General features: G+C 36.4%; 1 non-coding gene across 1 annotated transcript; it reads right to left on the reverse strand.

The window, feature by feature from the left end:
- Positions 1-4,635: 4,635 nt before the first annotated feature.
- On the reverse strand, positions 4,636-4,741 carry LOC128281019 (small nucleolar RNA R71). The gene has a single exon (XR_008271236.1). It is a non-coding gene; the product is annotated as a small nucleolar RNA R71 (small nucleolar RNA).
- Positions 4,742-6,160: the final 1,419 nt, after the last annotated feature.

Below are 6,160 nucleotides of genomic sequence, written 5' to 3' on the forward strand. Positions count from 1 at the left end.
ATAAATTGGAGTAGGCTCTTTCTGTGGAAAAAAAACATCCGCAAGAATGTTTCTTAGCCAAATTGCTTGAGTAGCACATGTAGTGGCTACAACATACTCTGCTTCGGTGGTTGACAGAGTAACAATCAATTGTTTTTTTAAATGACCAAGAAATAATCCCTTATCCTAGCATGAACACATACCCGAAGTGCTTTTTCAATCATTTGTATTCCTTGCAAAATCACTATCAGCGAATCCAATGAGATTAGACTTTACTCCTTTCTTGTATAAGATCCCATAATCCGATGTCCCTTGTAAGTAGCGAAGAATTCTTTTAGCAATAAGAAAATGCATCTCATTTGGGTGTTCCATGAACCTACTAATAAAAGTAACGGAATGTATAATATCAGGTCGTATGGCTGTCAAGTATATCAAACTTCCCACGAGTTGTTTGTATAAAGTGCTGTCAATCTTCTCACCAGAAGGATTTTTCTCTAATTTCAGCCCCAGCTCAGTGGAAGAGGCCACAGAATTGCAATTCTTCATCCCAAATCTGTCTAAAATTTTCTCGACATACATCTTCTGTGAAATAAAAATTCCACAACTTGATTGATATACTCCAATACTAAGAAAATAATGCATTAACCTAAGGTCAGACATATCAAATTCTTTCATCATTGATTGTTTAAATTTTATCAAGCATTATTGAATCATTCCCAGTATAAATTAAATCATCTACATACAAGCATAAAATAACAATCTTCTTATTATCAACTTTACAGTAAAGAGTATGTTCATATGGACACTTCTTAAAACTTGCTGAAATAAAATAAGCATCTATTTAACTATACCAGGCTCTCGGAGCTTGTTTCAGCTTGTTTAGTGCCTTTTTTAATCTATATACCTTCTGTTCACTACCATATTTCACATAACCAGGAGGTTGATCGATAAATACCTGTTTTTCCAACTCCACATGTAGGAAAGCTAACTTTACATCAAGTTGTAGAATCAACCACGAGTTTTGTGCTGCTACTGCCACCACCGGTCTGATTGTGTCAAGTAGAGCCACAAGAGCATATACTTCTTTGTAATCAACATCGAATTTTTGCTTGTAGCCTTTAACTACTAAACGAGCTTTATACTTGTCAATCTCACCATTTTCTTTGAATTTGGTCTTATAAACCCATTTAACTCCAATTGGCTTTTGTCTTCTTGGAATATCAGTTAACTCCCAAGTGTCATTTTTTCAATTGCAGCAATCTCGTTATCCTTAGCTTCTTGCCATTTCAAATATTTATAAACATCATCGAAATTCACAGGATCACAAATTGCAAATAAAGCAAAAAGTGTCTGAGGATTTTTATCATCTTCAGATTGATTCTCACTGACCACATAATCTTTCATGCATACTAGCTTTCTTCTGTTTCTTTTACCATGCCCGTTCTATTGATCTGTTCAATTGTAGGTTGTTCCATTGCTAGTTCTGTGATCTCATCACTAAAATCAACTAGAATTTGCCTTAACTTTTGGTTGTCATTGTTTTCTTCCCACGGCCAGAACACCCGCTCATCAAAAACTACATCACAACTGATAATAATTTTTTTGGTTGTGAGGTTATATAATTTGTAGGGTTTAGACGTATTGCTAATGGCAAGAAAAACACACTTCTTAGCCTTGTCATCAAGCTCTGTCCTCTTTTGATCTGACACATGAGAATAAGCAACACATCCGAAAACCCTGAAATAACGCACATTTGGTTGTCGACCTGACCAAGCTTCTTTCGGTGTCATATGTCGAACAACATGTGTAGGGCTTCTGTTTAAAACATGAACACTTCAACTCACTGCCTCCGGCCAAAAAGCTTTTAGAATATTACTTCTTTGTAAGAGACTTTGAACAATATTTAAAATTGTTCGATTCTTCCTTTCACTCACTCCATTTTGTTGAGGAGTATAAGCTACAGTGAGTTGTCTATGGATCCCATTACAATCACAAAAGCTTACAATTTCTTGAGAAAGATATTCTTCTCTACAATCACTGCGAAGAGCTTTAATTAACATTCCAACTTTCTTTTCAACCAGCGCTTTAAAGCTCTTAAAAGCTAAAAATGCTTCAGGTTTTTCATGTAGAAAGTAAACCCAACTCTTTTGACTGAAATCATCTGTGAATGTTATAAAATAACGCTTACCTCCATTTACAGTTGGATTCAGTGGTCCGCGATGTCAGAGTGAACTAGTTCAAGCTGTTTTGAGGCTCTCCAAGCTTTTTCTTTTGGAAAACTATCTCGAGGCATTTTTCCCACAACACAATCTTCACATACTCTTGAAGGAATACTGAATGTAGGGAGACCAGTAGCTATCTTTTTTTTTGCTGTAGTTTTTGCAGTCCTCCAAAGTTCAAGTGCCAGAATCTGTAATGCCAAAGCCACGCCAAACTTGTTTCTTTTATTGAAAAACAAGGATGGTCATGTTTAATATGTTGGATATGCAATGGAAAAAGCTTATTGGCCGTCATGGTGACTTTAGCAATCAACCCAAGATTGACGTATTGGATCTTGCACACTCCATCCTTGAAATCACCTCATAGCCCTTTTCTTGGGGCTGACTGATAAACCGTAAACTATACATATTTTTATCCCATGCTTGGCATATATATGAATGATTTGTCCTTGGTTTTAGTGAATTTGATGCTCCCAATCCTTTAATTTCATGTTTTATACTCAGGAGAACTAAAGATAACAAAAAGAGCGAGAAACGAGCCAAAAATGGACAAATTAGGCTTAAAACAGTACTTTACACGGCCTAGGCACTTCCATACGGGTAACCGACATGCCCGTGTGAGGCACACAGGAAGAAAACATGCCCGTGTGTTATGGCCATGTTGACATCAATCCAAGTCAGAATTGCAGACGGTTTGAGCACTTGCACATGGCCGTGTCCTTGTCGAGCCCAAGTCTAGTTCTACTCGAAAAAGGTCACTTTTGAGGGTTTTGAAGCATTCTAAAGCCTATATAAACACCCTAAAAGAGGATTAAAGGGGACATGCAAAGTTGGAGGAGAAAAATATTCGAGAACAGCCATCGAAATCATCTCAGAGCCAAGATCTACATCAAGACTGAAGATTTCCATCCAATTTCCTATAAGTTCTTTAGGTTTCTTTATGTTTTGTTGTTTTCTAAACTTTGAGATGTTTTCCATTATTATTATGAACTAAACTCCCTAAATACCTAAGGAAGATGAAACGTAATACGAATCTTATTACTCTTTGATTTATATGATAAATACTTGTTCTTATTCTTAATTGTGAGTTTTAATCCTTGCTTTAATACTTTAGGATATTAATTCAGGTTTTTGATGTGCTTATTTAGTGGAGAAAAAGTCCCTGTTTAAGAGTAGATCATTCATAATTAAGCAGAGTTGCATGCAATCCTAGAGATAGGACGACATAAATCTGCCGGATTAGAGTCAAATCTAATGAGGGAATCCATAGATTGAGTTAATGCGACAATAGAGGTTTTAATTAGAAAGATATTTCAATTAATCAATCTAGAGTCAGTTGTTTTTAGTCTCGAAAGGGATATTAAGGTAAATCAGGGATTTCTACGGAATAAGCCAAGTGAATAAATCGTCTAAGTTGAAGGTAATAAGTGAAGTCTAGGTGGATTCTTTCTTGGGTACTTTCTTCTCAATCGATTTTTCAAAAGTATTTTCCAACTTTCATCTCTGTCGTAATCTTAGTTAAATTAGATAATTAGTTTAGTTTAAAAACACACTTTAAATTTTAGGCTAGATAATAAAAAGGTAGTAATTACTAGTACTTTTAGTCCTTGTGGATACGATATTTCCGGTCTCACCATAACTATACTACTGTTCGATAGGTGCGCTTGCCTTAAGTCGAATTTTTAGTTAGTTTAACGACCATCAAGTTTTTGGCGCCATTGCCGGGGACTAAGATGTTAGGAACGCTTAATTTTTATTACTTTAGCCATTTTTTTATTGCAATTTAATTTAATTTTTAATTTTTCTTAAATTAATAAAATTTCTTTTATTTTACTTCTGGCAGGTTTTTATAGTTTATGATTAGAAGAAATTTGTCAGGGCCCCTACTTTTTCAGTGAGATCGAAAGCACAGCTCGCAGAAACCGATGAGAAATAAGGCGAAGCCTACGATACATAGAGGAAGGACAAGAAGACGAAATTCAAACCACAACCAAGGATATGGCTGATAATCAAAATAATCCGTTACCTCCTGTGACTGTTGCAAACCCAGTAAATCAGGATCCTGCTCCTCGTACTATGTATAGTTATATGAAACCTACTTTAACAGGAGCTGAATCGAGTATAGTTAGACCTGCTATTGCTGCAAATAATTTTTAACTGAAACCTAACACGATTCAAATGATACAACAATTTGTTCAGTTTGATGGTTTGCAGGACGGGGATCCAAACACTCATTTGGCGAATTTTTTGGAATTTTGTGACACTTTTAAGATCAATAGCGTCTCTAACAATGCCATTCGCCTTCGGTTGTTTCCATTCTCATTGAGGAACAAAGCTAAAACAGTGGTTACACTCGTTACCATAAGGGTCAATCACTACTTAGGAACAAATGACCGAAAAATTTTTACTTAAATATTTTTCGCCGGCTAAAACGACTAAATTGAGGAATGATATCTCTTCTTTTGTGCAGATGGATCTAAAAACTTTGTATGATGCATGGGAGAGATACAAGGCTTATTAAAAAGGTGTCCTCACCATGGGTTACCTCTATGGCTGCAGGGTCAGACGTTTTACAACGGTGTGAACCCCTCAACAAGGCAACTGATCGACGCAGCCGCCGGTGGAACATTGAACAACAAAACACCTGAAGCGGCTTATGAATTTGTTGAAGAGATATCATTGAATAACTATCAGTGGCAAGTCATGAGAACGAAGCCGACGAAAGCTATCAGTGTTTTCAACCTCGACACGGTTACTATGCTATCTAACCAGGTAGAACTTTTAAATAAAAAGATGGACGAGTTGTATGGTTCTACTCAGGTACATCCAGTGATGAGGTGTGATTCAAGTGGAGGAGGAGTACACACAGATTATCCAACCTTCAACCCTAGCATCAATGAGGAACAAGTCCACTATATGGGTAATAATAATTCTAGACCTCAAAATAACCCATATAATAACACTTATAATGCAGGTTGGAAGAACTATCCGAATTTCTCGTGGGGTGGTCAAGGAAATCAAAGGCCACAACATCCCCCAAGTTTTCAACAACCACCTTACCAGCAGGAAAAAAAACAGAACCTTGAAGAGATACTCACAAAATTCATCTCGGTGTCAGAAACTCGTTTTCAGAATACCGAAACAGTGTTTAAGAATCAGCAAGCGTCGATTTAAGGGCTCGAAACTCAAATAGGATAGCTTGCTAAGTTGATCTTTAAACGACCACAAGGTAGCCTACCAAGAAACACTAAAACTAACCCAAAAGAGCAACTTCATGCCATTACCGTACATAATAATGAAGGGTTAGTTGAGGATGAACCGAAACCAAGGCAAGACCATGTGGTAGATAACGGTAAGGTTGATGTAAGTAAAGAGTATAAACCCCGTGTGCCATACCCTAAGGCGACAAGAAAAGACCACATGGACGAACAATTTGGTAAATTCTTTAAATTATTAAAGAAATTACATATTAACTTACCATTTATTAAAGCCCTTCTGCAGATGCCAAACGCAGTTAAATTTTTAAAGGAGCTCTTAGTAAATAAACGGAAGTTGGATGAGGCGTCGTATGTGGAGTTGAACACAGTTTGCTCAGCCATTCTACAAAATAAGCTACCCAACAAGTTGAAAGATCTAGGGAGTTTTACGATTCCTTGTTTAATTGGTAGTTTAAATGTTAACAATGCTTTGGCTGATTTAGGGGCAAGTATTAATGTCATGCCCTATAAAATGTTTAAACAACTCGGTCTTGGGAAACCCAAACAAACTAGGATAAGCATTCAATTAGCAGATAAAACAATTAGATTTTCTAGAGTTATTATTGAAGACGTGCTGGTCAAAATTGATAAATTTATATTCCAGTTGACTTTGTTGTCTTAGATATGGATGAGGATAGTGATGTACCTTTAATTTTAGGAAGACCCTTTTCAGCAACTGCTAGGTCTATCATTAATGTTAGCACA

Source organism: Gossypium arboreum, chromosome 9, assembly GCF_025698485.1.
Source record: "Gossypium arboreum isolate Shixiya-1 chromosome 9, ASM2569848v2, whole genome shotgun sequence".
NCBI classification, from domain to species: Eukaryota; Viridiplantae; Streptophyta; class Magnoliopsida; order Malvales; family Malvaceae; genus Gossypium; species Gossypium arboreum.